Raw genomic sequence first — 12,677 nt, forward strand, 5'->3', positions numbered from 1 at the left:
AAATAGCAGGATTTTCTTTTTCAGGACCTCTGCAATTCGACTGGGCATGCTCTCAATCAACTTCTGGGTCAAATCCTGACTGATAGCAATCCAGGAGTTTGTCAGAATTAGTGGGTTTTTGTTTGTCCACCCGCCTCTTGAGGATTGACCACAAGTTCTCAATGGGATTAAGATATGGGGAGTTCCCAGGCCATGGACCCAAATTTTCAACGTTTTGGTCCCCGAGCCACTTAGTTATCACTTTTGCCTTATGGCACGGTGCTCCATCGTGCTGGAAAATGCATTGTTCTTTACCAAACTGTTGTTGGATTGTTGGAAGAAGTTGCTGTTGGAGGGTGTTTTGGTACCATTCTTTATTCATGGCTGTGTTTTTGGGCAAAATTGTGAGTGAGCCCACTCCCTTGGATGAGAAGCAACCCCACACATGAATGGTCTCAGGATGCTTTACTGTTGGCATGACACAGGACTGATGGTAGCACTCACCTTTTCTTCTCCGGACAAGCCTTTTTCCAGATGCCCCAAACAATCGGAAAGAGGCTTCATCGGAGAATATGACTTTGCCCCAGTCCTCAGCAGTTTATTCACCATACTTTTTGCAGAAGATCAATCTCTCCCTGATGTTTTTTTGGGAGAGATTTGGCTTCTTTGCTGCCCTTCTTGACACCAGGCCATCTTCCAAAAGTCTTGTCCTCACTGTGCGTGCAGATGCGCTCACACCTGCCTGCTGTCATTCCTGAGCAAGCTCTGCACTGGTGGCACTCCGATCCCGCAGCTAAATCCTCTTTAGGATACGATCCTGGCACTTGCTGGACTTTCTTGGACGCCCTGAAGCCTTCTTAACAAGAATTGAACCTCTTTCCTTGAAGTTCTTGATGATCCTATAAATGGTTGATTTAAGTGCAATCTTAGTAGCCACAATATCCTTGCCTGTGAAGCCATTTTTATGCAACGCAATGATGGCTGCACGCGTTTCTTTGCAGGTCACCATGGTTAACAATGGAAGAACAATGATTTCAAGCATCACCCTCCTTTTAACATGTCAAGTCTGTCATTCTAACCCAATCAGCCTGACATAATGATCTCCAGCCTTGTGCTCGTCAACATTCTCACCTGAGTTAACAAGACGATTACTGAAATGATCTCAGCAGGTCCTTTAATGACAGCAATGAAATGCAGTGGAAAGGTTTTTTTTCGGGATTAAGTTAATTTTCATGGCAAAGAAGGACTATGCAATTCATCTGATCACTCTTCATAACAGTCTGGACTATATGCAAATTGCTATTATAAAAACTTAAGCAGCAACTTTTCCAATTTCCAATATTTATGTAATTCTCAACTTTTGGCCACGACTGTACATGTGGCAGAATTGATAATAAAGTTGACTTTGACTTTGACTTTGACGTTGACGTTGACGTTGACTTTGACTACTGAGGACATAAAACAGCACATTAACATACTTTTCAGAAGGCCAACATGTGTTTAAGATCCTTTTTTATTGGTCACATGAAATATTCAAATTTTGTGAAATACTGGATTTTTTTTTTTTCGTCTTTAGTCCATAATCATCAAATTTGAAACAAATAAAGGCTTGAAATATTTCACTTTGTGTCTAGTGAACTAATATAACATACAAATTTCACTGTTTGAAACAAATTATTGAAATTAATGGACTTTCCCTCGATATTCAAATTTTTTGGCACATACCTGTATAAGCTGTTATGCACTGTTTGAGCACTTTGTTTAAACAAAACCTTAAGATGCTAAAGTGCAATATTAAAAATGTCACTTTATTTAGATTACTTAATGTAAATATATAGTCTAGTTTTTGGACAATAAATTCATTCATAACTCATACATTTTCATGGAAGACAATGCTCCCATCAGGTTCCTCGAAGCTACACTGAAATAATAAAATGAGCAGAGTCCTTAAAAAGGAAAAAAAGAATCATGTTCTCATGTTTATTTTTGTTGTAAGGTTAAGAAAAGGCTTTGGTCTGTGATCATTAGATTTCATTTAGCATTAACAAACATTAAAGCACACATTACTGATGTGACCTTGCCATGGTCTGCACTTCACAAACAGCACAGCCATAAACGATCTTGTCAGATGAACCATTTCCTTCATACTTAGTCCTTTGAAGATAGCAACAGTCCACCGTCATATGACACATGGGTTACGTCCAAATACCAGAATTTCTGAGCATCTGGTTTTAATCTGAAAGAACATATTGTCAATTCAGTTCCTCAAGGCAAGACGCATTGATTTTAGGGCCAATCTGACGTGTGAGATGACTGCTGAAACAACACAAACTGTGATGCCTTCAGAAATATTAACTGCATGTGCTGCATTGTCTATAGATAGATACTAGTTACATGTAACGGAATTACGTCATTTAATTACAAAATAAATGTAATTGTAATTAGTTACAGTTACTGAGAAAACATGTGTAATTAAATTACAGTTACTTTTGAAAAATTCCAGCGATAACAAAGGGGATTACATCAGATTTTTTTCACACACTCACCCCCACTAACAGATCTAATTGACTTCTTTCATAAATTGCAATTAAATTGACTGCTCTAAATTGAGACACCAATGTTTCAGGAGTTTAGAACACAGAGTAGGACACATGCTTATTCGATAACTGTTTTATTTCCTATTTGGGTTTATAAATAAACTTTATTTTTTAAGATTTACATTTAAGAAACATTTAATTTCAAACCCAGTATCACAGCTATTAAACTATTTCTTATGATATTATTTATGTAATGATCTTGTTATGATAGTGCAACTGTGCTCACGGTGATCCTAGTTTGATTCCCGTCTCGAGGTCCTTTGCCGATCCCGCTCCCCTCTCTCCTCCCAGCTCTTTCCTGTCATCTCTCTACTGTCCTATCACAATAAAAGACATAAAAAGACCCCCCAAAAAAGTAAAAAATAAAATAAAATAAAAGTCTGAATTTGTGGTATTTTTGACCTAAACATCTAAATAATCTATGAAGCAGTTGTGTAATAAGTGGGATAATGTTGTTGATAATGTAGCCAGTTGTTACCGTAAAATAAAGATGTATATTATCCCTTACTTAATTCAAGTGATGAAGGATTTTGAAAGTCTGACAATAATCAATGTTGAGTGCGAAAATTTAGAAATTTAGAAAAGTAATCAAAAAGTAATTAAAAGTAATAAGTTACATTACTTTTATAAAGTAATTGAAAAGTTACACTACTTATTACATTTTAAATCAAGTAACCTATTACATTTCCAAAGTAACCTTCCCAACACTGGACACATATAGGATACATAGAAAGATAGCACTCTAGATGAGTCAGCAATGCATGTTCACATCTGCTCCCACTCCAGACAGCTGGAAGGAAATTCCAGATGATGTCACAGACGTCTTCCTGCCAGTGGAATGAGGAGCCATTTCCTCTTGAAAAACCAGCTTAGTTCATCTGTCCAACAGCAGATGGCAGTGTTGAGTCGTTCATCAGGGTTTTGGCACGACTTCACTGGCTTAAAATGATTTTGTCGCCAGCAGAGGTTGCATAAGGTAAACCAAGCAAAAAAAAAAAAAAGAAAAGAACAAGGAAAAAGAAAATCTATACCGCAAGTTTTCAAGGGCACATACTGCAGTGGCATTAGGGATGTTTTGCAGTTTTGTTCGTTTGTTTTGTCCTAAACCATTTACAGTACACTAACATTTTTTTCTCAGGCACAATAGTGATAAACAACCTTTTGGTTAGCAGCCCAGATTTTTAGACCGCCCTCATATGCGTATATTAACCTCTGTGAAAAAAAACATAAAGTGATATGCAGAAAAACTTCACAGCCCGAGCCCTTAGTCACTCAGCATTGACGTCAACAGACATGGTGCAGTCTCTTAATCAAGATATGTGCAAAATGATATCATTATCTGTGCAGCATTCATTTGCACGTATTTATCATAGGCTGCTTACTGTATTTATACAAGACTTAATCACTTGAAGGACAACTGTTTTTGTTTCAGGATATATCCTAAACTGAGCTAAGTTTAGTAGGTTCGTTTTTAAAATAACGTTTTAAAACATTTAAAAATATCTAAAACATAAAGGAGATGTGGGATGTGAACTTTGAATAATGTTTAAAGCATTTGTGGCTAATTTTGCATATATGTCCCGTTCGTTGTTGTGTTTTTCAAGTTCTCCAGTTGGTGGCGTCGCTGATTTGGCTTTTCCAGATTTGGGACCCTGAATTTTGAAGGCTCAAAAAAACTGGATTATTGGAATATTGTGGATTTAACTTTAACAGTCTTTCATGTTTACATCTTCTCAGTTTGTTTGAAGCTACTTAATCCTTTCTTTCTAGCTATACCAACCCGATAATACAAAGAAGGTAGAGTTGAACTACTTATTTACTATTTGTAATAAAAAAAAAAATAGCCTTTTTGTTATTGGTTACATTAGGTCTGAGAGCATACGTTATGCTATCTAAAGCTAACAAGAAGCTACTTTTTAAAATGTGTTGTTGTGCTACATTTTGATTTACATAATCCTTTTTAAGGCGAGACAATGCAGGTAAATAGGGTAAAAAATAATAACTAATAGTTATTACCTTACCCTGCTGAAAAAACTAAGTTGGAAGTAGCTGGTTTAAGCTGGTCTCCCAGCCTGGCCAGGATGGAAAAAAAGTGGCCAAAACCCCTCTAAAACCAGCCTGGTTTTTTTTTTTTTTTTTTTTTTTTTTTTTTTTCTCCAGCAGGATACTTAACCAGTTGATTAATTACATACATTTAATAATTGCAAACATTTTTTGTATTACAAGTTTTCTAAAATGTTAGGTTTAAATATGCAAATGAGGCATTATTTATTGAAATATTACTAGAACTAACAAGAAGCTACTTTTCAAAATGTGTTGTTTGCTGAAAAAAAAACAGCTAAAACCAGCCTAGGCTGGTTAGCTGGTCTTAGCTGGTTTAAGCTGGAAGTAGCTGGTTATAGCTGCTCTCCCAGTCTGGCCAGGCTGGTCAGGCTGGTTTTAGCTGGCGGTTTCCCAGCCTGGCCAGCTAAGACTAGCCTGGCCAGGCTGAAAAAGTGGCCAAAACCCCTCTAAAACCAGCTATGACCAGCTAAAACCATACTGGTTGACCAGCTAAAACCAGCCAACCAGCCTAGGCTGGTTTTAGCTGGTTTTTACAGCAGGGTTGTGCTACATTTTTACTTACATAATCTAGTAACTGCCTTTTTAAGGCAAGACAATCCAGGTGAATAGGGTAAAAAAAAAAACTAATAGTTATCACCTTACTTACCCAGTTTATTGATTACATTGATAATTGCAAACAAGTTTTCTAAAATGTTAGGTTTAAATATGCAAATGAGGCATTATTTATTGAAATATGTGTTAATTTGCATACATTTCTAGTACAAAAATCAAAACACTGGATGAATACCTGGATGAAAAAAAAAAAAAAAACCAGCTAAAACTAGCCTAGGCTGGTTGGCTGGTTTTAGCTGGTCATAGCTGGTCAGCAGGCTGGTTTTAGATGGATTTTGGCCACTTTCCTAGCCTGGCCATGCTGGTCTTAGCTGGTCAGGCTGGGAAACCACCAGCTAAAACCAGCTACTTCCAGCTTAAATCAGCTAAGACCAGCCAACCAGCCTAGGCTGGTTTTAGCTGGGGGCGTTTTTTCAGCAGAGAAGTCAGTTTCAAAATTCTTGTTTAATTTTTTGACATATTAGAATCAAATGTTTTTGCAGAGGGGATTTTGGGCATCTCATTTCGTCACGCCACAATTCAGAAAAAACTTAGAACAGACAGGAAACACTATATTTTTACAATTTTTGGGGGGGTAAAATGTTATATAAAATGAAGCAAATTATATATGAACAAATCCATCTGTAAAAACCTTTAGGATATTGACAGGAATTAAAATGTAAAGTTTGGTGTGTGTAAACGTTACTAAAGTGGAGATTTATGGCTCAGTGTAGAAGAAAAACTTATTTTGAGAAAACAGCCTTTAAAAATATGCATAGTAATTGAAATCTGTTGACACAAATAGATAAAGTGCTTTAAAAGAAACACTTAACAGTGATTTTTGGATGTTTTCTTTCCACTAGTCTGAAAAAAAAAAACACTTTATGAAAAATCCAAAAATTTTAAACTTAAAAGGTGCATGAAAAAACAGCGTTATTGCCTGCAGTGTCTCCCCTTAATTTACTAATAACTTGCGGTTTAATTAACTACACAAGAAAATTAAATTTCTGTCATATCAGTTGTTTTTTGTTGATACTAATGAAATAAAATGAGAGGTGATGGGGACTTCTTACTGTAAGTAAGAAGCTGCTCTTCATATTAATATTCTGAGAAGAAGCCCTTGAACTAAACTCTATTGAGGATCTTAATGATCCGTGAAACTGTGCTTAAGTTTGTACTTTTATTTATATATCCTTAGTTTTTGGCTTGAAAAAGTTTGAAACCTCCTGATCTAAGCACTCACGATTTTCTCTGAATAGATATTAAACGGTTATGTGACTTGTTTAAGAAAAAAAGAAAATGGCTTGCTTTGTGCCTTTCAACATGGCAGATGTTATGTCTGTGACAAGACCGAACCAAAAATAATAAACTCAATGAGCACGATTAGCGTGTGAGCGTGCACAGGCAGATATTGCGTTTGGCGGAAAATGCGGCTATTGGTATTCAGTGGTGCAAGGCATTATGAATCTGCGAGCTGCCAGCACATGAATATTCAAGGCATCAGTGTTACTTGAGCACTGAGTGTGACTTCCTAATGCATCCGCTCTTCATTAAGTTAATTGTCGCACTTGTTGCATGGACTCCAAGTCGATTCAGAACTCCATGAGCTGCTGCTTTAGTGAGATTGCCAGCCATTGTGTCCGTGACGGCCAACTTAGGTGTTATGTGAATGATAAATATGCTTCCTTTTAAGATCCACACACAAAAATCACAAAAAAAGAAAATATTTTGAATATCTTATTTAAGTTCCATACGGTTTTGAAAACTACTTGTGGATTATTGAGTGTGTGTGTTCCTTGTGTTTTTAGCCGCTTGGACTCTTATTCTGATGGCACCCATTCACTGCAAGCAATCCACTGCTGAGAAGAGATGTAATTTAATATTTTCTAAATCTGTTCTCATGAAAAAGCAAACTCATTGAAATCTTGGATGGCCTGCGGGTGAGTACATTTTCAGTAAATGTTCATTTTTGGTTGAATTACTCCTTTAAACAGTGTTAGCAAATGGAACCCTACTGTGAAATGTTACTAAAATGTCATTTATTCACACCCTGCCATCATTGTGCTATAAGCAAAGCACTTAACCAACCAAGGTTGCTCCAGAGGGACTTTCTCTGCAGTGAATGCGCTGTAAGTAGCCTTGTATAACAGTCATTTGCTAATTAGCAAATAACAAATAATTGGAAATTATTACTGACAACAAGGGCTGTACCCTGAAAGGAATTTTAGAAGCCCTAACCTATTACCAGCCTGTTTTTTTTTTTCTTTTCTCTACATGCAAACACATTAAAGGATCATATCTATTTAGCTTAATTATGGCTAATTTGATTAAACAATACGATAAGCTTTAAATGTTTTGAGAATCTGTTTGAGCTGATATGTCCTGCCTGTTTATTTATTCATTGTTAGAAGGTTGCAAAGCTTTAATGTGTTTTTCAATCTGTTTACCGGTTCAACCCGTCTGGTTTCGGGTTAAATGTGCTTTCTTTACAGATTTAACCAAATATTCAATTTCAAATTGAAGGGGGACCAAATGTACCAAGTTAAGAAAGTTTTTTGGCCATTGAAAAACTAATGCTGATTGATTATTGAGGGGATGTGACTGAGAAAGAAGCAGACATGGAAAAAAAATGTTTCAGTCCAGGCTTTTAAAAGCTAATCTGTTACTACACTCTTACTTCAAAAGGTTCTTCACAGCGATTCCATAGAAGAACCATTTTTTGGTTCCACAAAGAACCATTCAGTCAAAGTTACTTTAAAGAGCCATTTCTTTCTTAGCTTTTAATTATCTAAAGAACCTTCTTTCGCCACAAAGAACCTTTTGTGAAACAGAAATGTTCTTCAGATGTTAAAGGATCTTTATGGAACCATTTAGACAAAAAGTGCATAGTAAAACATGCAATGTTGCATTTCTTATTTTGACAAAATAAACGTCTATTTTGAATGGCCATCAATTAAAAAGACATTCTCTTCAGACAGATGGTGTAATTACGACATCAGCCGGGTCTAATGGGGTCACGCTAACAAGCCAAAGTTATACCTTCTGGCAAAGTCTCGCTATTTCTATTTCTCGTAGACTCTTCTGAATCGTTGAATGTGTTGCAAATCAGGACTCCCTGCAGGAAGAAAAAGAAATAAAAGAGATTTCCAGGCTTGTAAAAGTTCCCTTTCGAAGGGATATCTCACTGCGTCCTCTAGAGGGCGCTTTGGGGAACGCCGCAGCGTGACTCGTGTCTGAAGAGTACATAGAAAAACTACATGAAATGGCCGGCGACAGCGTACACAGCTTCCTACACACAGATATACTAAGGATGTCTCTGTGTTGGTTTTCTGAATGCTCCCCTTTGGGGGTTTTTGAGCAGTTCTCTTTTAGTTCCTGCCTAGATGAGGCTGTCTCCCCTGCTAGGGTTTAAGTAGACAGCCCATTTTGTTGGTTTGGTCTGCTTTTAAGAGGACTAACCAAAGGTCTTTTCACTGATCTGTTAGTTTTCCCAGGCTCATTGGCCTTTCTGGATTTATGTGGCTATGGACTAGGTAGATCACTGCCTTTTAGTCCTTCATTCCATGAAGGCCCGATTCTGAGAAGTGCTACCTTCCGGATTTAACTCCTTAGACAGGGTTCGTTTAAGTTTGAGTTAAATACAGGTCACTTATGGATGAGTACGATCCATTTTTCTTTTAATAAAAAGAAAAAGGAACTTCATACTGTCTAAAAAGGGCTTGTGTGTTGTGTTTTTGCTTCTCAGAGGAAAATATGACGAGTCTTCGGCGGATGCTCCCCCCCTAATCCTACGGATTATGGTTACGAGTGTTCGTCCTCTCCACGCCACAGGTCGTGCGGTAAACCAAAGCCTTACAGCATAAGTTAGACATAGGACTAATGTCCTTTTCAAGGTAAGCTCCCTAAGTTCTTTCTTAGGATTGCCCTTGGCATGTTTAACGCTGTCCTTTGCAGGCCTTCTGGGTTAGAAGCCTGTCTTTCTTTTCCAGGCTGATTCTCACTCTTCAGGCCTCACGCAGGAGCTGGGCTCTCCGAGGAAAGGGTCCCTAATGAGCGCCCTCTCGGCTGGATGGGCGTTCCTCCCTGGCCTTCAGGTTTAGGATTCTGTCCTCATGACTTACAAGATGTTATTCTGGATCTGTTTTTGTGTCTTGTGTTTATTCCTTAGGAAGGAGTACTGATATTTCAACGAAGCACCCCTCCCTCCGGTCGTATGGTGGTGTTCGTCTGCCAACACTTCGATCCAGAAGGGACAGCCTACAGAACAGGTTTTCCCTTTACCCAGGTAAGCGTCTTAAAAATGCATTTTTTTAGGATTGCCCTAGCGTGTTTAACTCTGTTACAGATAGCCTGTGTACGAGAATCCCCTCATGTAAAAAGAAAACCTCTCCTAAGTGAACTACAGGATTCCGATGGACCCTGTTTAGGTGGCCTAGAGGATCTTTCTTACTCATTTTTTAGCCCGAGGGCTGGGGTAAAGCTTGATGTAGAATCTACACCTGGGTTGACGGATGCTCCCCTTTCTGTGGAAAGGGCTTGAGCATTCTTCAGGTGTCAAAACACCTTGAAATTTGGCACCTTAGGGTTGATTCTTGCTCCTTAGGCTTCATTTCATTCCCTTTCCGAGGAAAAACCATTGGAACGGTTTTTCCCCCTGGTCTCAGGGCTAGGAAGCTGTCTTCATGGTTTTATTCTGGATCTCCCAGAATTCTATAAGGCACCCAGTGCTCCCCTTTCTGAGGAAAGGGTCCTTTAGAGCAAAGGAATTTGCGCTCCACCTTGTGCGCAGGGTTTTGGAACTGACCTTATTGCTCCCCTCTGTTTAGGGTTCCTTTCAGAGCACCAGCCTTGTATTCTGGATGTATGCTCCCCTCTACGAAGAGTAACAGTGAGAGCATTCGCTCCTGTCGGGTTACGCACAGTGGCGGCTGGTGCTAAAAAATTTTAGGGGGGCACACACAAAATAAATCACATTGTTAATACAGGCTTTATTATCAGTAAAGTAATCATTAAACATTTGTAATCATCCAAAAAAATATTAGCCATTTATATTAATGTGATTCAGAGATGAAGGCCATAATACTAATATTATCCACACGAGGGAGCCACAGGATAATTCTCAGTTTAAAGACAGTGAAAATAAATTGATTTGTAGTAAAACATTGCATATAAATTAATTTTCATAAAGTTATATATAGTCCGATATAATAAGTAACTGTTATGCAAAAATATATATATATATACTGTATATGTGTGTGTGTGTGTGTGTGTGTGTGTGTGTGTGTATATATGAATATATATAAATAATATTGTGCTTATAATAATACTAACATAAACACTCACAATTTATTTGAAAAAAGACGTCTATTGTGTAACTGCATCATCTACACAAATCATTGTGCTTGTACCCCGACGATCGAGTTAAACTGCATTGTTTCAGTTACTCTCTGTGTAGTTGTCCACAACGCTTTGGTGACAGGACTTTGAAATAACAAACAGGGAAAACGATAAAAGGCATGACTTTACATGACTTTATCCAAGCTCCATGATTCGTAAGATTGTTTTATTTTTTGCTTCATTTGAACGGCTTGTGATCTCACCGAATTTGGTGGAAATTGCTCTTCGCTCGTTAAGTTCGCCATCATTACTCTGATTGACCGCGCCTCAAAAGAAAAAAAAAACTTAAATCTCGCGGTATTTTCTGCTGCTTGGGGCAGAATTTTCAGCGCCCCAAGACCATAAAATTCTGAGAGACTGATTGGCCGCATATTTATTAATTTACCCTAGCAACAGTACATGACTGGCTATTTGGCTGAACTGCAGGGGCGCTTTTTCTCAGCGCCCCATGACAGAAACGATACAAGTCTGTCTGTGGTAATTCACTGGTGAATGAATGTCACTAGGTGGGAAATGTTGTATATGTTTTCATATCGCATGTAGGCACATACTGGTGGGTAAAACCGAATTAAAAAACTTAATTTGTAAAAATACATTTTACATTTTTAGCCCCTTTTATCAGGGATTTTATCAGCGCCCCCTATGGGCCGGCCGCCACAACGCTCCCCTTCTCTGGAAGGGTATTCTATGAGCGCCAAGCCACCTTCGTGAGATTGCCTGACCTTATACAGGTCGTGTGGACCGGGCTGTGCACGCTCCCCCCGTTAGGGGTTCCCTGAGAGCAGTGCCCCCTTCTGGAGAGTGATCCTCCCTGTGGATCAGGGTTAGGAATTTGCCCTCTATCATCATCCACTATTACAGGATGGTCTCAGCTCCATGGTTATCTCTGTTGACAGATAGCTTGCGAGCTTCTGTCCAGAGTATGGTGCAGCATGGCAATCCCCTCATCGTGAGGGTTATCCCCTTCTTCTGTCTCTTTAGAGCTGGTAGTGAAACCCCCTGGGAAAAAACTCTCCTTAAATCCGATCATTTCGGTAAATGTCCCACGCTACGCCTGGGCATATTTCATAAAATCCACAAGAATGGTAAGTGCACATACACCTGGGGCACTTCTATAAAATCCACATGTGTGTTAAGTTCCAACCAAGTTTTGGGTTCTTCCTTTAACCCTTTATGGTATGGGTCATGCGTTTTCACCCCGTTCCCATTTATTGGAGTTGGTTTACAACCACGGTCTCCTGGGTTCAACTCTTTAGATATCACTGATGTCTAACGACCATCCACTATCAGGGCTCTAAAAGCATGGCAATCCCCTCATCGTAAGGGTTATCCCCTTCTTCTGTCTCTTCAGACGGCATGGAGCTGGTAGTGAAACCCCCTGGGAAAACACTCTCCTTAAATCCGATCATTTCGGTCAGTGTCCCACGCTACGCCTGGGCATCTTTCTTAAAATCCACAAAAGTGGTAAGTGCACATACACCTGGGGCACTTTTATAAAATCCACATGTGTGGTAAGTTCCCACCAAGCTTTGGGTTCTTCCTTTAACCCTTTATGGTATGGGTCACGCGTCTTCACCCCGTTCCCATTTATTGGAGTTGGCTTACAACCCCGGTCTCCTGGGTTCAACTCTTTAGATATCACTGATGTCTACTGACCATCCACTATCAGGGTGCACCACTGCTAGTGGTGAACGGACACAGGACAGGTTTGCTGCCCTCATATGGGAGCCAGTTCCTGAGGGAACTAGGCCCTATGTTGTGGTAGCTCCTTGTTCTGACAAGTCTAAGTCTCCTTTGAAACTTAGCTGTTTCCCCAGAAGGAATTTCTCTAAATTCCAAGCCTTGAGCTGTGCCCTGGGTTCTAACCCATCCAGGTAAGTGGGTAACAGTTCAGGCCTTTGGCCGTGGGGGACAACGTTTTGACAGCTGTCACCACGTCCTAGGAGGGGCAATTCTTTCAGAATTGATGCTTAGTGCTTGCGGTCATAGCATGCACTCCCCTCAGCATGGCAGCGTGGGCATATCCGTTCCCCAAAGCGCCCTCTAGAG

This window comes from Garra rufa, chromosome 19 (assembly GCF_049309525.1).
Source record: "Garra rufa chromosome 19, GarRuf1.0, whole genome shotgun sequence".
Taxonomy (NCBI): domain Eukaryota; kingdom Metazoa; phylum Chordata; class Actinopteri; order Cypriniformes; family Cyprinidae; genus Garra; species Garra rufa.